The 22,456-nt window shown below is 40.9% G+C and overlaps 2 non-coding genes across 2 annotated transcripts; one reads left to right on the top strand and one right to left on the bottom strand.

Moving 5' to 3' along the window:
- The first annotated feature begins 5,351 nt into the window (after nucleotides 1–5,351).
- On the top strand, nucleotides 5,352–5,490 carry LOC119926110. The gene has a single exon (XR_005450018.1). It is a non-coding gene; the product is annotated as a small nucleolar RNA SNORA7 (small nucleolar RNA).
- A 1,807-nt stretch (nucleotides 5,491–7,297) lies between these two features.
- LOC119926354 lies at nucleotides 7,298–7,435 on the bottom strand. Its single transcript, XR_005450239.1, has one exon. It is a non-coding gene; the product is annotated as a small nucleolar RNA SNORA7 (small nucleolar RNA).
- Between the last annotated feature and the right edge of the window lie 15,021 nt (nucleotides 7,436–22,456).

The raw sequence follows: 22,456 nt of genomic DNA, 5'->3' as shown, positions 1-22,456 counted from the left end.
AAGATTAATTCCTCATTCTTTCTTTAGTCACCGTACTAGCCTAGTCTATGAAATGATGCCTGGACTGTTTTTTACCTGCTTAAGCATTACTTTGTGTCCACCAAGTTTGTAAAAACCGTGTAGATAATTCCTTTGAGAAGAATGGATAAGGCATGTAAAAACTGACCTATTGGATGAAGCAGAATAATAACAATAATAATAATAATAATGGTGGTATTTGTTAAGCACTTACTATGTGCAAAGCACTGTTCTAAGCACTGGGGGGGATACAAGGTGATCAGGTTGTCCCACTTGGGGCTCATAGTCTTAATCCCCATTTTACAGATGAGGTAACTGAGGCACAGAGAAGTTAAGTGGCTTGCCCAAGGTCACATAACGGACAAGTGGCATTCTTGAGCCCTCGTTCTTTCCACTGAGCCACGCTGCTTGGGTTGGCAGACCCACCAAATTATAAATTATCTCCTATTAATAAGGTGGGTTCCTTTATATATGTTTCATGCATCAAGCCACGGTATTTATTGAGTGCTTCCTGAGTTCAGAGTGCTGTACTAAGTGCTTGGGAGAGTACAGTACAACAGAGTTGGTAGATTTTATATTGAACACTTTTCAAACTTACTAATCTTTTCAACTGTCCTATTTCATTAGGTCATAAGTTGATACATTCTAAATTTAGAAAGAATTAAACAAACATGTTTCTAAAGAGGGAAAGGAGGACAGTATCTCTGGCCACAGAAAAGCAAGACTCTGGAGTCAAGTAGGAGGCTTATTCAGAAACCCCATGTGTGCAACATCAAACAAATAATTTTCACTTCAATTAATACATGGCAACATAATTGTCATTTCAAATACTCCAGTCTTTGCTCTAAAAATATTGAAATGTGTTCCTACTGTTTAGAGTTGTCAGGTTTGACAATTTTTTTCTTAAACCCAAGTGGAACTATGTTTTGTTCATGCAAACTAGGCTACTAATAATGAAATCCTTATTTTTTCTCATAAAGGTACCACACTATCATTTTCATTAGTCATGATGTCTGAAGAGTAGTATGTAATATCTACTACGATTTTTCAGTTCTTCTTGAGTGAGAATACGTAATGACGTTTGTTAAACTTGCTGGAGTCAACAGTTTGCTTTGCATAATTAAAAATTTTATTCATTTGGGGTAAAGGAGCAGAGGAGAGACAATGTCATTCTGAGAAAGATAAATGTACATCAATTTCTCTTTACTTTAACAGAGTTATTCCACTACTACCCTGGCAGTAAATGTCATGATGTGTATTGTGCAGCATATTAAATATATTTCTTTAGTTTTGCTATGCAAGTTGGTATATTTCTTAGCTTTTATGATGTTAAAAATGATTTCTTCATATTCTCTTACCTGCTGAAGATGTCCCTAGTGGGATTAGTTCAACATTCATATAGATTAAGAGGTGAAGCTTTCACCATAAAATACACACTCATCGAGCACAGATATCAAGCAGGAAGGTGGCCAAAATGAATTCCACATGGAGCAATTATAACCAAGTGATTACCCACTCATACTGTACTAAATCATATTAGTTTTGAAATAGAATAAATGACCTTTTGATATCAAATATTTCTAAATAAAATCTAAGTAAAACATTTATGAAAAATAACTTAGCCAAGCACTTTGGACAAGTGTAGCATGTCAAGTGTGGAGAGAAGTGTGAGGATGTGAAAATTCATGTTTGAACAGTGGTCACATTGTTCACTTAGATTTTTAAACTAAGAAATCGATAATATCAAATTAGAGTGTTGAAACTATTGAATAAGACCCAAATTGATCATTAATATTTTAAAAGAAGTGGGTCAGTTTTTTGTCCTTCAGACCATAAACTGACTCCAAAAGACACAAATAATTATTTTCAGCGGGTAAATTACCTTCTGAAAGTAGATATGGGCTTTCCAGATGTTCCTTTTTTATGGTATTTGTTCATTCATTCATTCAATCGTATTTATTGAGTGCTTACTGTGTGCAGAGCACTGTACTAAGTGCTTGGGAAGTACAAGTTGGCAACATATAGAGACGGTCCCTACCCAAGAGCGGGCTCACAGTCTAGAAGGGGGAGACAGACAACAAAATAAAGCATATTAACAAAATAAAATAAATAGAATAATAAATATGTACAAGTCAAATAAATAGAGTAATAAATATGTACAAACATATATACAGGTGCTGTGGAGAGGGGAAGGAGGTAAGGCGGGGGGGATGGGGAAGGGGAGGAGGGGGAGAGGAAGGAGGGGGCTAAGTCTGAGAAGGCCTCCTGGAGGAGGTGAGCTCTCATAGGGCTTTGAAGGGAGGAAGAGAGCTAGCTTGGTGGATGTGCGGAGGGAGGCCATTCCAGGCCAGGGGGAGGACATGGGCCGGGGGTCAATGGCGGGACAGGCAAGAACGAGGCACGGTGAGGAGATTAGTGGCAGAGGAACGGAGGGTGCGGGCTGGGCTGGAGAAGGAGAGAAGGGAGGTGAGGTAGGAGGGGGCAAAGTAAGGGAGAGCCTTGAAGCCGGGAGTGAGGAGTTTTTGCCTGATGTGTAGGTTGATTGGTAGCCACTGGAGATTTTTGAGGAGGGGAGTAACATGCCCAGAGCGTTTCTGCACAAAGATGATCTGGGCAGCAGCATGAAGTATAGATTGAAGTGGGAAGAGACAGGAGGATGGCAGATAAGAGAGGAGCCTGATGCAGTAATCCAGCTGGGATAAGATGAGAGATTGAATGAGCAGGGTAGCGGTTTGGATGGAGAGGAAAGGGTGGATATTAGCGATGTTGCAGAGGTGATTCCGGCAGGTTTTGGTGACAGACTGGATGTGAGGGGTGAACGAGAGAGTGGAGTCGAGGATGACACCAAGGTTGTGGGCTTGTGAGACAGGAAGGATGGTAGTGCCATCAACAGTGTTGGGAAAGTCAGGGAGAAGACAGGGTTTGGGAGGGAAGATAAGGAGTTCAGTCTTGGACATATTTGTTAAGCTCTTTCTATGTGTCAGTAACTATTCTAAGCATTGGAGTATATAGAAAGCTAATCAGGTTGGACACAGTCCCTGTCCCACAAGGGGCTCACTGTCTTTTTCTCCATTTTACGGATGAGGTAACTGAGGCACAGAGAAGTAAAGTGACTTGCCCAAGGCCACAGAACAGACATATTGAGGAGTCGGGATTAGAACCCTGATCAGTCAGTCAGCCCTTCTGAGTCCCAGACCTATGCTGTGTCTCTTTCAACTCACTAGGGTCCTAGTAGTAATAATAATAATAATAATAATGATAATAATGGCATTTATTAAGCGCTAACTATATGCAAAGCACTGTGGTGGTGGTGGTAGTAGTAGTAGTAGTTGTTGTATTTATTGAGTGCTCAGTTGATATGGTGCACTGTACTCTTGGAGAGTACAGAATTGAGAAATGAAGTATTCTTTGCCCACAAGGAGTTTCAATCTGAGACAAGCATAAATATTTACAACTAGAGTGGTTGAAGATGAGTAATTGAACACACGTATATATATACATGAGTGTAAATATGTTCATAAATGCTAGAGATAGCTGAAGGTGTGATATGGCTCAGGGTGCTGGGAAATTAACTGGAGAAAGTTTGTTGGAGGTGGAGGGATTTTATGAGGGTTTTGGTCTGTGGGATGTCCATTCCAGGGAAATAGAGTGAGTGAGGTTAAAGAGTTAGAGGAATCAAAAGAAAACGGTGCATGAATAGGAATAATAATATTATAATTCTTATGGTATTTGTTAAGCACTTAGTGCAAGGCACTGTACTAAGAGCTGGGGTGGATATAAGCAACTCAGGTGGACACAGCCCCTTTTCCATGTGGGGCTCATAGTCTCAATCCCCATTTTATGGATGAGGGAACTGAGGTCTAGAGAAGTGAAGTGATTTGCCTAAGGTCACACAGCTGAAAAGTGGTGGAGCTGATATTAAATAATAATAATAATAATAATAATGGTATTTGTTAAGCACTTACAATGTGTCAAGCACTGTTCTAAGTACTGGGGTAGATACAGGGTAATCAGGTAGTCCTACGTGGGGCTCACAGTCTTAATCCCCATTTTACAGATGCGGTAACTGAGGTACAGAGAAGTTGAGTAGCTTGCCCAAGGTCACACAGCAGACAAATGGTGAAGCTGGGATTAGAACCCATGTCCTCTGATTCCCAAGCCCGTGCTCTTGCCACTAAACCACACTGCTTCTCTATATGCACACATAGGCAAACACAAACATACACACACAGGCATATACCTGAAGAAGCAGCGTGGCTCAGTGGAAAGAGCACGGGCTTTGGAGTCAGAGGTCATGGGTTCAAATCCCACTCCATCACTTGTCAGCTGTGTGACTTTGGGCAAGTCACTTAACTTCTCTGGGCCTTAGTTCCCTCATCTGTAAAATGGGGATGAAGACTGTGAGCCCCACGTGGGACAACCTGATCATCTTGTAACCTCCCCAGCGCTTAGAACAGTGCTTTGCACATAGTAAGCACTTAATAAATGCCATTATTATTATTATATACCAACATACACTTGCATGCATGCACATAAGTATACAAGCACACACTCATGTACACGCATAGGCATACATGCACACTCATGTACTCATAGGCATACAAGCGCACACTGAAATACAAATATATACGTATGCAAGCATACCATGTGTGATTCAGTTACACAACACACACATGTATGTACACACACACTCTCTCTCTCTCTCTCTCTCTCTCCCCCTCTCTCTCTCTCTCTTTCCTTTCAAGCAGTGAAATAAAAGACTTTTTATTTGTTCTTATTGGTGTTTTCTCCAATCCCAATAATTAAATGGGTGGCCTTTCTTCATCCATAGGCAGGCTCATCCCCAGATGTGATGGGAAGGCCCGGTTACCCCCCCAACCACCAACCTCTCTCTCTCTCTCTCTCTCTCTCTCTCTCTCTCTCTCTCTCTCTCTCTCTCTCTCTCTCTCAACAATCTCTGGATTAAGCTCATTAGGGGCAGGGAACAAACCTACCACCTTCATTGTATTGGACTATGACAAATGCTGAGTATAGTGCTCTGCACATGGCAAGTGCTCAACAAATTTTCTGTGAAAATGTTCAGGCCTTGTTTCTAAATAGTTGACTTGAAAGGAATGAAGACAGAGAGCTGAAGAATAGATGGTGAAGAGAGCAGATAGGTAAAGCAGATGGCGGTCAATTTGAAAGAAGAAAGCCACTTACAATGAACTTCTAGTACCTAGCTATTCACATTTCATTTAAAACTTCTTGAATGTAATTGAATTTCATTTTCCTTATGATAGAATTACTGATTGTTTTGCAAATCCACGTTACAGTCTGCACACCCACTCTTAACCCTACTCAGGATCACACCTGGAGAGTTTCCAGTACTCTACCAGTCTTGGCTATGGAAGGGAGAGTCAAGCAGAGATATATCCATTCCATTCCTAGCTTGGGCAGTGGCTAGGGAGTGAAAGGCAATCTGCTACAAGTCAAACTCATCTATGCTGGGCAGCAACAGCATGGGAAAGAATTGAGGGCCAGAGACTCAAGTTTACTGTGCTGAAGAAGGCAATGGTAAACCACTGTCATATTTTTACCAAGAAAACTCTGTGGATACACTAGCAGAATGATTGCAAATCGAGCTGGGCGTTCTGGGAGAGACACGAAGTTGCTATGCGTCAACAGTATAAGACAAGGCAAGCCCTACTCTTAGTTCTTGGTCCCCTTCTATTCTCCATCTACACTCACTCCCTTGGTGAACTTATTCTCTCCCATGGCTTCAACTATCATCTCTAAGTGGATGGTACCCAAATCTTTATCTTTATCTCCTCCCCTGTTCTCTTTCCCTCCCTCCAGGGACCGTCTCTATATGCCAACTTGTACTTCCCAAGCACTTAGTACAGTGCTCTGCACACAGTAAGCGCTCAATAAATGCAATCGAATGAATTCACATCTCCTCCTGCCTTCAGGACATCTCCACCTGGAAGTCCTCCTGCCACCCAAAGCGTGGCTCAGTGGAAATGAGCACGGGCTTTGGAGTCAGAGGTCATGGGTTCAAATCCCGGCTCTGCCAGTTGTCAGCTGTGTGACTTTGGGCAAGTCGCTTAACTTCTCTGTGCCTCAGTTACCTCATCTGTAAAATGGGGATTAAGACTGTGAGCCCCCTGTGGGATGACCTGATCACCTTGTAACCTTCTCAGCGCTTAGAACAGTGCTTTGCACATAGTAAGCACTTAATAAATGCCATCATCATCACCTAAATCTCAACATGTCCAAGACTGAGCTTCTCATCTTCCCTCCCAATCCCTGGCCTCCCCCTGACTTTCCCATAATTGTGGATGACACTACCATCCTTCCTATCTCACAAGCCTGCAACCTTGATGTCATCCTTGACTCTGATCTCTCATTCACCCCACACATCCAATCCATCAGCAAAACCTGCCAGTCTCACCTTCACAACATCTCCAAGGCTTGCCCTTTCCTCTCCATCCAAACCACTACCACATTAGTACAATCACTCATCCTATCCCGACTGGATAGGATCAGCAACCTTTCTGATCTCTCAACCTCCTGTCTCTCTCCACTTCAGTCTATGCTTCATTCTGCTGCCTGGGTTATATTTCTACAGAAACATTCTGGGCGTGTCACTCCGCTCCTCAAAAATCTCCAGTGGTTGCCTATCAAACTCCATATCAAACAAAAACTCCTCACTATTGGCTTCAAAGTTCTCCATCACCTTACTCCCTCCTACCTCACCTACCTTCTCTCCTTCTACATCCCAGTCTGCACTGTTCTGGTACTTACCTTCTCACTGTGCCTTGTTCTCACCTGTCCCGCTGTCAACCCCTGACCCATGCCCTACCTCTGGCCAGGAATGCCCTCCCTCCTCACACATCCACCAAACAATCACACTTCCCCCTTCAAAGCCCTATAAAGCCTCACCTCCTCCAGGAGGCCTTCCCAGAATAAGCCCCCCATTTCCTCAGCTCTCCCTCCCCCCCACCTCGCCCTGACTTGCTCCCTTTGCTCTACCCTCCTCCCTGCCCCACAGCACTTGTGTATGTATGCTGTTGTTGTTATCTTATATTGTAGAGTTGTGTCCAACCCATAATGATGCCATAGACACATCTCTCCCAGAATGCCTCGCTTACGTCTGCAATCGTTCTGGCAGTGTATCCATAGAGTTTGCTTGGTAAAAATACAGAAGTGGTTTACCATTGTCTCCTTCTGCACATTAAATGAGTCTCTGCCCTCGATTTTCTCACATGCTGCTGCTGCCCAGCACAGGTGAGTTTTGAGTTGTAGCAGATTGCCTTCCACTCACTAGCCACTGCTTAAGCTAGTAGTGGAATGGGTATGCCTATGCTTGACTCTCCCTCCTGTAATCATGACTGCTAGAGTACTGGAAACTCTCCAGGTGTGACCCTGAGAGGGGGCTATATATATGTACAACTCTATAATACTATTTATTTATATTAATGTCTGTTTTACTTGTTTATTTTGTTAATGATGTGCATATAGGTATAATTCTATTTATTCTGACAATTTTGACACCTGTCTATATGTTTTGTTTTATTGTCTGTCTCCCCCTTCTAGACTGTGAGACTGTGGTTGGGCAGGGACCGTCTCTATATGTTACCACTTTGTACTTCCCAGGCGCGTAGTACACAGTAAGCCCTCAATAAATACGATTGAATGATGAATGAATGAATGGTGTGCATATATATCTCTAGTTCTATTCATTTATATTGATGCTGTTGATACTTTTATTTGTTTTGATGTCTGTCTCCCGTCTTCTAGACTGTGAGCCCATTGTGGGCAGGGATTGTCTCTCTTTGTTGCTCAATTGTAATTTCCAAGAGCTTAGTATAGTGCTTGGCATACAGTAAATGCTCAATAAATATGATTGAAGCAAATGAATGAATTAATTATAGATGGAGTTACCACACCTGCCAAACATTCTCAGCTCCTCCACTGCTCCTGCCCCTAATCCTTAAGGTGAAGTCACCTTCCCAATCTGTCTGCTAACTCAATACCTGGGAGTCAGGTTGGGAAAGGAGATTTTCAAGGATGGTATGAGTGGTTGACCTGGTTTTGAATGGATACAAATGCAGTCACTGTACCTGTGCAAGTCCCTACCCCTAAATCTATGGTGTTGGAAATGTAGAAGAATTAGGAAAGCCAGTTGGTTTTCTTTTGCTCTCCTGTCAATCAGTCAGCCAGCCAATTGTATTTATTGAGTGCTTACTATGTGCAGAGCACTGTACTAAGTGCTTGTTGGGAGAGTACAACAGACCCATTTCCTGCCCATAATTCGCTTACAGTCTAGAGGGGGAGACAGACATTAATATAAATAAATTACAGATATATACACAAGTGCTGTGGGGTTGGGATGGGGGATGAATAAAGGGAGCAAATCAGAATGACACACAAGAGAGTTGAAAAAAAGGAAATTAGGACTTAGGGAAGATCCTTTGGAGGAGATGTGCCCTCAATAAGGTTTTGAAGCGGGGGAGAGTAATTGTCTGTCAGATATGAGGAAGGAGGGCTTTCCAGGCCAGAGGCAGGATGTGGGTGAGAGGCTGGCTGGTGAGATAGATGAGATCAAGGTACAGTGAGAAGGTTAGCATTAGAGGAGTGAAGTGTGCAGGCTGAGCTGTAGAAGAGTGGCAAGGTGGAGTAGGAAGGGCAAGGTGATTGAATGAGTCCTGTAGTACCTCTCCTTTTCCTTCATGCTTTTAAAATTCATGAATGCCTTTACTGCTATAAAATGGACAAACTTTTCAGAACGAATTAATATCTTTGTTAAAGAACAGTAATGTTTTCAGAAAACCTGCCTCATGGAATGTTTTGAAGGTTAATTGAGGTATAGAAAGTGATTTGTCTTCCTGGGAGAAATGTTGCCTTACAAATGACCTTTCACCTAAGTCTATTTTTAAGAACATAAGCACGCATAAATCCATAGACTTTAGGGCTCTTTAGTGAAAAGATATTGCTGAAATGTTTAGACCTTCTAATTCCTTTTTTTAAAGATTTATTAACAGTTGAAAATGGAAAGACATTATTTCACACAATACATGTATTCATGAGCATATCCACGGTTTACAATTCACATTGAAGTGGTGTTTGGATTGGGGTGAACTAAATAATTTTCAAAGGTTGCATTTGGGAAGCCATAATCTCTTTCTTGAAGAGCCAGTGAACTTCACTTCTATCATAGTGATTTGATTGGAATAGTAATTTTAAAATGAATGTTTGAAATTCTTTATAATGAAGTACAAAGTAATTGCCTATTTTTGTAAACCTCAATTATAAAACCAGAGACTGAAGAGCAGGAACATAGAAATAACTCTTTTTTATTTATATGATATGCATGCTATTTAAGTGAATCAGAATTCTCTCTAGAATTCATATAATTGGTTTTTATTTCCTTCAAAGACCTTAAAGGAATTTATTGGCATTAGGCATAGTGAAGTTGGTAAAGAGGATTGAGCTATGAAAATTATGGATACTGGAGTAATAATACTAATTATGATATTTGTCAAGTGTTTATTATGTGACAAGCACTATACTATCAAGTGCTGGGGTAGATACAGATAATCAAGTCCCACATGGAGATCACATTGTAAGTAGGAGAGAGAACAGGTATTGAATCCCATTTTTGCAGATGAGGGAGCTACAGCCCAAGGCCACACAACAGATAAAGTGGCAGAGCATGGGATTAGGATTCATAACCTTGTATGTATCCCAGCGGTTAGTACAGTGCTCTGCACACAGTAAGCGCTCAATAAATACAATTGAATGAATGAATGAATGAATTAGGCCCTTGCTCTTTCCATTAGGCAATACTATTTTGAAGTGCATATATGGTAATGATATTATTTATTAAGCTTTTACTACAATAATGATGGTATTTGTTAAGTGCTTACTATGTGCCAAGCACTGTTCTAAGCATTGGGATACATACAAGGTTATCAGGTTGTCCCATGTGAGACGCACAGTCTTAATCCCCATTTTACAGATGAGGTAACTGAGGCCCAGAGAAGTTAAGTGACTTGCCCGAAGTCATACAGCTGACATGGTGAACTGGGATTAGAACTCACAACCTCTGATTCCCAAGTCCATGCTCTCTCCACTAAGTCACACTGCTTCTCTAGCAGCCAAGTGCCATGTTAGTCACTGTAGTAAATGCCAGATAATCAAATCAGACACAGTCCCTGTCTCACCCTGAACTCACAGTCTAAGAGGAAGGGGGAACAATAATTTTACAGGTGATGAAACTGAGGCACAGAGAGGTTAAGCAACTTGTCAAAGTTCCAAGCTCTAACTTGTCCAAAGGGGAATCAGTGTAGACTAGTTTGAAAGACAACAGGCACTGGAAATCAGCAGACCCAGGTTCTAATCCTGGCTCTGTCATATGTCTGTTGTACGATTTGGGGCAAATCACTTAACTCATCTGTGTCTCAGTTACCTCATCTGTAAAATGGAGATTAAAACTGTGAGAGTGGATACATGGACTGTGTCCAACCTGATCAGCTGTAACCATCCCAGCACTTAGTACAGTGACTAACAGTGACTAGTACAGCACTTAGCAAATATAAGTTTTTGAAAAAGATCTTACAGCAAACGAATGGTAGAACCGGGTTTAGAACTTGGATCTCCTGATTTCCACTTCTCATGCTTTTTCTTACTAGTCCACTCTTCCTCCCAATCACATGGGTCAAAAGGAAATCTAGAATTTAAGAGTCTTTGGAGATTCTTTGTCTGTTTTGGAATATTGGGACAAAAAAAATCTCTCAGTGGGTGAGGATATATGGTCCTTGTTTATGTGAACAAGTCATAAAGAATATTAGATTTGTACTTGGTATTGTACAGTTCTCTTCACAGAGTAAGCACTCAATAAATACCATTGATTGTGAGCCCACTGTTGGGTAGGGACTGTCTCTATATGTTACCAACTTGTACTTTCCAAGCGCTTAGTACAGTGCTCTGCACACAGTAAGCACTCAATAAATATGATTGATAGATGGATTACTCATAAATGGAAAGGAATGTTTGTGTTTACTTTGATGTAACCTGAAGTCTGTGCCTGTGTAGGGCAATATTTACATCATCCTAAATAGTCTCATAATCCAACTGGAATAAGAATTTCTAATAGTTACTTCTGGGTCTCTATCTGGAATTTCTTTAAGAATTTCATTGTATGGTATGAAATTTCCCTGTGCAGTAATGACTTGGCACCATGCAAAAAATGCAAGAAAATGGCACCTTTAGGAGCCCAAATATAGAAGTAAGAAGTAAACTAACCACATGGGAAAGCTGGAAAATCAAGACACGAGAAGTCAAGTTACTATCATGGCAGAAAGAACCCCAATCTTATTTTCACTTATTTCTCACTTTTCCACTCATATCTGCATTTCTCTTCTCTTAATTTGGATGCGGACTGAAGATAGAGATGTACAAAGCATTTGAAGGGAGAATGAGAACTGGAAAGGAGTATTGGATTGGAAAGATGATTTTTGGAACACTCCTGGGCACCAACTAAACTTAGGAAAATACTTGGAAAAATAAATAAAGGATGTATGTTAGTTGTTTATGTTCATGAGTATGTTTCTTTAAGTGGGTATATGTGTGTGGAAGAGGATGGGGACAGGTCTAGTGTATATAATTACATGCTACATTAGACAAAACAAAATTACTGCTGTTAAACACTAATTGAAAGAGTACAGAATGGGCAGCTGCATTTTACACTGGCAATATGATTCATTCTCATGATTAAAGCCACTGTTACAGAACCTTGTCCCAGGATCCCATTCATTGCATGCCAACACTTGAATAATAACAGTGAATTTAGAAGGGAAAAGGCTTGTGATGTTTTAAAACTATATCCAATATAGTCTCAGTGTTCTACCACCAGTAAGTACTTGATGTGCCATTGTATGGTTTTCAAACAATAATCAGCCAGCCCGTGGTTGTTTCTGAACATTTCTGGTGCAAAAGTGACCTGCAGCAGGGTTGTGTCATGGTTTTGCTTGCCTGTAGAATGTGCCAGGATGTTATAATTGAACATTCTCCTTTAGAGAAAACAATTTATTAGAAAACCTTCTGTCCCAAATGTTGCAAGAAAGATTATCTGTCATTTTCTTTCAGTGATATTTACCAAACTGAGAGGCTAGGCATATGTTTTTAGCCTAGAGAGGGGAATTTTCTGTTGGGGAAGGTGATAAAATTGGTTGTGTTTAAAACATGGTAGACTGATTTCGTGGTGTTTTACTCCCTGTCCTTTTAACCTACTACTCATTCTGACTTTTTGCTTAAAAAAACTATTTTTAAAAGTTTTTGATTGTTTTGAAAAGCTGTTGTAAAATTAGTAACCATACATATCTTTGTAGGTCCCCCCAAATAACTACCTTTAAGGTTGCCAAGGCTAGCATTTTATGTGCCTTTTAAAGTGACTGATAATAAGTAGATGGTTTAGTTTAAAATGAACAGAATGACAAGTTAGCACAAACATCCTTCTCTGTCTATAGCCAGGTTGGCAGGAATGAGTTACATCTACTCTCACTTAGGGATGTACATGCAGTGACTATTTGAAGAATAATAACAATAACTGTGGTATTTTTTAAGTGCTTACTTTGTGCTCAGGTCTGTACTAAGCATTAGGATCTATACAAGATAATCATGTTGGACACAGTCCCTGTCCTACATAGAACTCACAGTCAAAGAAAGAGGGAGAACAAGTATTTTATCCCCATTTTACAGATGAAGAAACTGAGGCCCAGTTAAGTTAAATAACTTGCCTAAATCAATCAATCAATATCAATCGTATTTATTGAGTGCTTACTGTGTGCAGAGCACTGTACTAAGCGCTTGGGAAGTACAAGTTGGCAACATTATAGAGACGGTCCCTACCCAACAGCGGGCTCACAGTCTAGAAGGGGAAGACAGACAACAAAACGAAACGTATTAACAAAATAAAATGAACTGAATAGTAAATATGTACAAGTAAAATAAATGGAGTAATCAATCAATCAATAATAAAGTCACACAGCAGACAAGTAGCAGAGCCAGGACCCGAATCTAGGTCCTCTGAGTCCCAGGCTTGAGCTCTTTCCACCAGGCCATGCTTTGATGCTGAAAGTTTCCTTTTTCCTCTGTGTTTTTAGAGGCAGTTTGGTTATGTCTTGTCTTGAACGTACGTCTTCTCCTTAAAACTCTCCACTGGCTCTCTGAACCTCAATCTATCAAGAAAAATCTCCTCACCATAGACTTCATGGCTCTTTGTCAACATAACCCACCTTGCCATTCTGCTCTCTTCACCTGCTCTTTTCTTTTGTCAAGATGACCTTCTATCTATACTCCATTCGCAGCTCTCCTACATCTGTATCCCTATTCATACAAGTTCCTCTGGCTTGGAACTCCATTCCTCTCAAAATTCAACAGACCCTGGCATTCCCTACATTCAAAGTCCCCATAAAATCCTACCTCCTCCAACAAGCCTTTCCCAGTGAATTTGTAGCACTCTTAAATTATGTAAACCCATCAGCCATTCTTGTGTCTACCACGGTGCTTAGAACAGTGCTTGGCACATAGTAAGTGCTTAAAAAATGCCAACATTATTATTGTTATTATTATTATAAGGTCATGGTCCCTAGTGCCGCTGTGCAACAACAACTTCGCTGTCGCCAACAGAGGCCGGAAGGACATGGCTATAGGAACGCGGATGTTTCTGAGCCTAGGCAGAAGGGAAGCAGTGTGGCCTAGTGAGTAGAGCCCAGGCCAGGGGGTCAGAAGAACCTGGCTTTTTATCCTGGCTCTGTCACTTGTCCGCAGTGTGACCTTGGGCAAGTCACTTCTCTTCCCTAGGCCTCAGTTCCTTCATCTGTAAAATGGGGAGGAATCTGTCATCATATTTACATCATTGTACTGATCTGTAATTTATTTATTTCTGTTAATGCCTGTCTCCCCCACTGGACTGTAAGCGTGTTGTGGGCAGGGAAGGTGTCTGTTTGTTGTTATATTGTACTCTCCCTAGCACTTAGTGCAGAGCTTTGCACACAGTAAGTGCTCAATAAATACAAATGAATGAGTATTTATTGAGCGCTTGCCGAGAGCACAGCACTGTACTGAGTGCCTTGGAGAATACAATAGAATTAGGGAAGCAGCATGGCTTAGTTGCAAGAGCATGGGTTTAGGAGTCAGAGGTCATGGGTTCAAATCCCTGCTCCGCCGCTTATCAGCTTTGTGACTTTAGGCAAGTCACTTAACTTCCCTGGGCCTCAGTTCCCTCATCTGTAAAATGGGGATGAAGACTGTGAGCCCCATGTGGGACAAGCTGATTACCTTGTATCTACCCCAGTGCTTAGAACAGTGCTTGGCACATAGTAAGCGCTTAACAAATACCAACGTTATTATTATTATTAGCAGAGTTGGTAGATACAGTCCCTACCCGCAATGAGCTTATCATCTAGAGGACTGTAAAACCATGAGCCCCCTGTGGGACATGGGAAGCATCATGGCTTAGTGAATAGAGCCCCAGGCCTGGGAATCAGAGGAACCTGGGTTCTAATCCCACTCCTGTCACTTGTCTGCTGTGCAACCTCGGGCAAGTCACTTAATGTCTCTGTGCTTGTTACCTCATCTGTAAAATGGAGATCAAGACTGCAAGCCTCATGTGGGACAGGGGCAGTGTCCAACCTGATTTCTGTGTGTCTACCCCAGTGCTTAGAACAGTGCTTGGCTCATAGTAAGCACATGTGCTGTAAGTGCTGTGTGTGCCTAACGGTGAGGCATCAAAATGTAGACTAGCTTCACTTTTCTTCAGCCTCATAGACTCCCACCACTCCTTCCTCTGGACTGAGCTCCTTGTGGGAAGGGAACAAAGCAGCGGGGCTCAGTGGAAAGAGCCCAGGCTTGGGAGTCAGAGGTCATGGGTTCTAATCCTGGCTCTGCCACTTGTCAGCTGTGTGACTTTGGGCAAGTCACTTAACTTCTTTGAGCCTCAGTTACCTCATCTGTAAAATGGGGATTAAGACTGTGAGCCCCACAAGGGACAACGTGATCACCTTGTTTCTCCCCCAGGGCTTAAAACAGTGCTTTGCACATAGTAAGCGCTTAACAAATACCATCATTATTATTATTCCTAGAACTTCTGAATATATTTATGCCCACCCTCAGCAGTTTTCCCTTCTCTACTTCCTATATACCCACCCTCTATGAATCTGTTCTTATCCCCTCTAGTCCCCCTCCAAGATTAATAATAATTATGGTATTTGTTAAGTGCTTACTAGTGCCAGGCACTGTTCTATTTTAAAGGCATCAGGCTTCGTTTGGTCTGCATACCCAAACTACCTTCTCTTGATGCACAAATTGACCCAACTCCACTGAAATCAACTCCCTTCCTTCTGACATGAGCCCATCTCTGGGAGTCTCCTCACCCTATTTTCAGGCACTCAAATTATGAGCTCATCTCTGAGGTCCTTGCCTAGCTTAACCTTCCCTGGAGGCAGCTAAAGATGCCCCAAACCCTCTAGCCCTTCTGACCTGTTTGGCTTTGAACCTCTAAAAATCCTCCTCTATGTTTGATCCCAAGACCCAACCTGGCCTCCACCACGGAGCCAAACCTAAACTTAAGTCAGGCACTCAGTCACAAGTTCAAAGTAAAACCAAACCACCATAGCAAAAAGCTTTATTCAATTCTTTGTCTCATTAAAAGGGTAAATGCACACATACACAGGTACACACGCACACACACACACAAATATGTAGCTACTTGTCTGTCTGCCCCAAGTTCGTACAGATGGTTCTTTGTCAGAGAAGTTCAGAGAGTCTGGTTGACCACAGCATGGCCTCCTGGCATGATTCTTAGGTGGTTTCCAGCAGCCACGCTATAGGCATCTTGGTGCAAGTTTTTGGTGGTTTTGCCTCCATTTGGGGTCCAGTTCTTAGCTTATGGCGATTGCGCTGTGCAGTGGGTCCTGGTTCTCTGCTTCGATTTCTCAAGCCATTAGGGATAGCTACTCTTTCCTCCATGCCTTCCCCACAGGCTGTTTTTGCAAGATAGCTTATCTAGTGCACACACCCGGCAGTCTTTCTTCTGCCTGACAGCAAGATAATTCAGTTCCTCCTCAAATTCCTCCTTTGATGTTGGTTGTTCACAGGGTCAAAGAACAGTCTTTTATAAAATGGCTTCTGCGTTACAAAATGGATTCACTCTTGCTCATCACACCTTCCACCGATCTTGTACCACTAAACCAAAACCCTGGATCACCTCCACATATGCTCCCTCTGCTCCCGTACTAGAGTTGTGGAGTGCTATTGGCAGAAATCCAGACATCCGTCTGATCTTTTCTACCTTAATTTCTTACGTGCTTCAGTTCTGCTCTCTCCTATACCCAACAACAACATTTCTTCTTCCTAGTTCACTCCCATACCCATTACCCCTTTGAGCTGTTTCACAAATTTAACTCCCTCCTCAAACCTCCTGTCTCCCAGCCCCCACCATCTCTTTCCCATAATGATCTGGCCAGATACTTTATTAACAAAATTGAAACCATCAGGTGTGCTGTCCCTAAAATCTCCCTTGCTTTTTTCCTCTTTTCCCTGACTCCCTTTCCCTTCTGCCTCATCTATGCACCTAGATCTGTGACCTATGGGCATTTGTTATTCTCTGCTCCCCCTCAGCTCCACAACACATACATAAATTACATATTATAAATTATTCATATTATTGTCTGCCTCCTCCTCTAGACTCTCAGCTCATTTTGAGCAGTGAACATGTTCACGAACTCTGCTGTACTGTACTCCAACAAGCAGTTAGTACACAGTAATTTTTAATATATACCACTGATTGATTGATTTTGCATAAATGTTTACTCAACTATTTATTTTGATGACTATTTTTGTAAATAGTTTTCTGTGTGTCTCTCCACTACAGTATAAGCTCCTTGTACAACAGGAAACACAGCACATTCTTTTTGTACCTCACAAGTTCATAATACAGTGTGTTGTACAAATGGTTGCTCAATAAACACTATGAATATTACATATTCATGATATGTGATATGATGATTGAATTTCTTGTTATCCAGTACTGTTCCAACTGATTGCCATTTCACACTCTAACTGTCCTACCATCTGACGAGTTTATTGACTGCCATTTTTTAATTGCTTGCAAGGTAAACTAGTATAAATTCTTTTTTTCCTTGGGTCTTTTGCTAGTTTTACTGATATGTTTTTCTTCAGAATGTGTCTATTAGCAACACATGTTCTAATAGCAATGTATATTTTAAGTTGTAGCAGTCCAAATGCATTAAATTTCATCCTGTATACCCTATTTCAGGAATGAGGTACCAAAAATGAAAGTCATTATTTAAGCACATGTCAAGATGTATGAAAAATAATCCAGTAGGGCTATGGATTTGTATGCCCTTCATTTTATATGTAATTAAAAATTAGTGAGAACTTTTAGGAGATGAATAAAAGTGCCTGGTATATGAGTGTGTGTGTGTGTGTGTGTGTGTGTGTGTGTGTGTGTGTGTGTGTGTTTACCTTGTAGTTTCTACAGCAGTGTTGCACTGGTAATTCAAGATTTGAATTTTGTCTGCCATCAGGAATCAAGCAAAACATGAATTTAATTTGTGTTTCACAAAACTCATCATGCATACTCACCTTAATCATAGAAATATTAGTAAATTATTTTATACTTAGTCACCCCAAATAGATTCCCAAACGTGATTCAAAACTAAAATACCTCCACTGCTGTAATTGTATTCATTTTGTTTCCCTGTTTCTGATGATAAGAGTTGGGGACGCTCAAAAGTAGTTCTATGCTCTATTGCCACCTCATTTCAGGGCTAGAAATTAATTGCCCCCATTTTTGTAATGTCAAGGCCTGTGGTAAAATATTCCCCCATATTTTTGAAGGTCAGCTCTCACATACTTTCCTCTCTATATTACTTTGCCAAGATCAAAACCAATTTGAGTTCTAAATATAATCCTTATAAAAAGATAATATCTCTAGTGTATCTTTCTCGTTGGCTGAAGCAAGTGATAGATCATGACTTCAAAGCCTCAAAACTGGAAATAAATGAAGTGATCCCTTATTGTCATCCGGGGAAAGTGAGGCTCCAATAGAAAAACTAATGGATTTACCTTCCACTCCAATCACTCTCATTAATACAATTATACATTTTTAGTCATTGTTTTAACCTGTGTCCCAGTTCCTGGATTTCTTTTTGTTTTTTGCATTGTTTCAGTGGTTTGCGGGATGTGAAGGGGGAGGGAATTCCAGGCAGAAAAGATGTTATCATCAAGAGACTGTTGATGGGAGGAATAGTGATACACTTGAGAAGGTTGGCCTGAGAGGAACAGAGTGTTGTGGGAGAAGAGCAAGGACAATGGTTGGGGAAAGATCTGATTGAGTCATGCTTTAAAGCTGATGGCCAATTTGATTATGCTTGATGCAGAGAGAAATGACCAACCTTTGGAGTTTTTTCGAGAAGTAGGAACTCATTAGTTCATTCATTCAATCATATTTATTGAGCGCTTACTCTGTGCAGAGGTAAAGGACAATGTTTTAGAAACCTGATCCTATTAGAAGTGTGAAGTATAGCCTGAATTTCACTATATTTAGCTGTGAGATAAACACACAGCTGTATTTGAAGTCTACAAATGCACTCCAAATTGTGTATTTGGAGACTGAAAACTGGAAGCAGGGAAGTTATTGCTTAATGTTTAATGCATTCAGATCTCCAATTTAATTTGGGGGTTATGATCATAACAAACCTTACACTAAGGAAAACCCATACTGGACAACTGCATGGATAAGCACAACTGTTTCTTTTAACATTGGATCACTTTCTATTAGAAATCCCTAGTGAAAACTGTTACCCTGAGTGTATTCAGGTAACAGAACTACCCCACTTAGTAACAATTATTGAAGGGATCACAGGTCAGGATCAATCAATCAATCGTATTTATTGAGTGCTTACTGTGTGCACAGCACTGTACTAAGCGCTTGGGAAGTACAAGTTGGCAACATATAGAGACAGTCCCTACCCAACAGTGGACTCACAGTCTAAAAGGGGGAGACAGAGAACAAAACCAAACATACTAACAAAATAGAATAAAACACTCATGACAGATCGTCTTTATTAGAACGGCCAGTGGTGCCAGAGGGTACTCTTCCAGCATAACCTAGTAATAATAATAATGATAATGGTATTTGTTAGGTGCTTACTATGTGTCAAGCACTGTTCTAAGCACTGGGTGTGATACAAGGTAATCAGGTTGTCCCATGTAGGCCTCACAGCCTTAATCCCCATTTTACAGATGAGGTAACTGAGGCCCAAAGAAGTTAAGTGACTTTCCCAAAGTTACACAGCTAAGTGGCGGAGCCAGAATTAGAATCCATGACCTCTGACTCCCAAGCCTGTTCTCTTTCCACTGAGCCACGTTTCAATATACTCTTGCACATTTTATATGTTGAGAAATTCAAGCTCCCAAATGCTATCCAAACTCCTCCTCCGCTTTGTTCCCAGTCCATCAAACAGTCCTGCACAATGAGCAAGTTCCTCCTTTGTTTTGATAATGGTATTTGGGAAAAGGGAAGTTCTCTTCTGGTGATGTTAACAGTCCTGATTCATTTACCTTCTACTCCAATCATTCTCATTACTATAATTATACATTTTTAGTCATTGTTTTAACCCGTGTCCCAGTTCCTGGATTTCTTTTTGTTTTTTACATTGTTTCAGTGGTTTGCCGGATGTGAAGGGGGAGGGAATTCCAGGAAGAAAAGATGTTATCATCAAAGGACTGTTGATGAGAGGAATAGTGATACACTTGAGAAGGTTGGCCTGAGAGGAACAGAGTGTTGTGGGAGAAGAGCAATTCATCCTGCTTTTGATGATGAACATGGGAATGCTTTTTCCAGAATTATTTTTTTGGTGATGTAAAAAGTTCTGGTTCCTTCTTCTTTTGATGATAATATATGGGAATTCGTTTGTTTTGATGGTTGTATGCTTAAACCTTCTCCTTGAGCAGTCCCAGGGATGACTGGATAGTCCACCCTGGACTGATGCAAGCTCTATCTGAGTAACGGGCTGATATTATTCTGCAATTGGAATGTCGTATTCTGGACAACTGATAATAAACACATACATTTCAAACGGACTGAGGATTTTTGACAGATCTGTTCCAAAACCCTGAGATTTGTAGAGGAAAAGCACCATTTAAATTTAATATTGGCAATTATATTGTGGAAAATCTAAGCAAGATGAGAACAGCGTAAAGCAGTTAAAATTCCAAGGCTCTTGAGCTATTATCATTGAAGTTATCCACAATGACATTCTCAGATTTGCTTACATGATTTTCATTTGGAGAGATTTGTATGTCATTAAGGGTTTCCCTTTTGTGAGAAAGAAATTGATTAGAATAAATGATAAAGATAAATTGATTATGATGTGCATCCAGCTTTACTATGATGTGCATCTAGCTTTACTTCTATTTATTCTGATGACTTGACACCTGTCCACATGTTTTGTTTTGTTGTCTGTCGCCCCCTTCTAGACTGTGAACCCGTTATTGGATAGGGACTGTCTCTATATGTTGCCAACTTGTACTTCCCAAGCGCTTAGTACAGTGCTCTGCACACAGTAGGCGCTCAATAACTATTATTGAATGAATGAATGAAAATGATGGTGTAGTTTTCATCACTTTTTCTCTCTTTTACTTTGAACTCCTTGGTTGAGTCATTTGATACCATAGCATTTAACTTCAAGTGTTTATTTTCTTAGCATGGCAGCATCTTGCATTTACGTGATTCTTTGTAGTTTATAGTTCAATTCTAAATTTCCTGTGTGTGCTTGACTTCGGTTTGTACATTTGTGAGAATACAGGCACAAAGGCACCAACTCTTTAGAGTTGATAGCCCACATGATCAACAGCTAAAGAGACGATACTAAGGTCTTCACCCTTAAGTTGTCAACTCTTAGAAATAGGAGGCAGCAGTAATTTTGTCACACTAATAGCAAGGGAAACACTCTCATTCCTGCAGTTTGCTGCTGACAATCAATCAGTGATATTAATTGAGCACTGACTGTCAAGAGCATTTGTAGTAAGCACTTGAGAGAACACAATAGAGTTGGTAGACAAGATCCCTGTCCTCAAGAAGCTTACATACTAATGGAGAAGTATTAGTGGCATATCAGTCTGAGGAGTTAGGGGTACATTTTGAGCACTTTTTCTCCTTAAAATATACAGGTAAAGTTACTCAGAATTTGCTAAATTGATAGATCAAGGTAAAGCCCCAAGCATTCCCCAGGTGTCTTACACTAGCAGCCCTACCCCTGTTTTACTCACCCAGCAGGAGTGAATCAGCCCAACACAGCTCATTCTGCTAATAGATGTTGTCTGAGGACTGCCTTAGAGGTAAGCCTCTTCTCTCTTTCATTCTACATTTTATCTGTCACCCTTTCCTCTGCTTCTAATCTCTTTCCTTTCCTGCCCCTCTGTACTGTTTGCTCTGATTTTCAGCTCTCTCTGTTGGTTGACTCTTCATTCCCCATATTTTTCTGCTCCCAACTGCTTTTCTGGCTTTAGGTCTGTTACTTTAGCTGGCTGAATGTGTATGTTTACCCACATGCATTAGGAGAATACTTATCCTTGGGAATCAAGCATTCTTCCACCAGCTCTGGTTCCCAGTGTAGCCTGCTTGTTGGGAGGCAGGATTGGGAGGACATTTTTCTTAATGGTATTTGTTAAGTTCTTACAGTGTGCCAGGCAATGTTTTCTAAGTGCTGAGGTAGATTCTAAACTAATCGGGTTGGACTCACAGTCTTAATTCTCCTTTTACAGATGAGGTAACTGAGGCACAAAGGACTTAAGTGACTTGCCCAAGGTCACATAGCCAAGTGGTGGAGCTATGATTAGAGCCCAGGTTCTCTCCCTCCTAGGTTCCAATTGGTCATGTTGTTTCTCAGTATGAGGGGAACTTCTTTTTCCCTCTATATCCTCTTTCTATATATGGCCACCTCCCAAAAACATAATATGCTGTTCTATGATGTCACACCATGTGGTGGGCCTCAAAAATGTTATTAGTGTAAAACCATCTAGAGCTTGATCCAGCTGTGTAAGGGTGGGTGTATGACTTTCTCTGGGGCTGTTGCATGTTAGACTTTGTTGCGTGTTTGTATGTTGACTTTCTTTTCTTGCTGTTTCTGGTTGTTTTCTCATGTACCTTTTATACACCTTACATCTCCTCCATTTAGGACCCACGATCCATATGAAAAATTATAATAATAATAAAAATAATGATGGCATTTGTTAAGCGCTTACTAAGTGCAAAGCACTGTTCTAAGCGCTGGGGAGGGTACAAGGTGATCAGGTTGTCCCACTTGGGGCTCACAGTCTTAATCCCCATTTTACAGATGAGGTAACTGAGGCCCAGAGAAGTTAA

The sequence above is a fragment of the Tachyglossus aculeatus genome, chromosome 3 (assembly GCF_015852505.1).
Source record: "Tachyglossus aculeatus isolate mTacAcu1 chromosome 3, mTacAcu1.pri, whole genome shotgun sequence".
NCBI lineage: Eukaryota > Metazoa > Chordata > Mammalia > Monotremata > Tachyglossidae > Tachyglossus > Tachyglossus aculeatus.
Note: the sequence above shows the minus strand (reverse complement) of the source record. Positions and strands in the feature narration are given on the sequence as shown.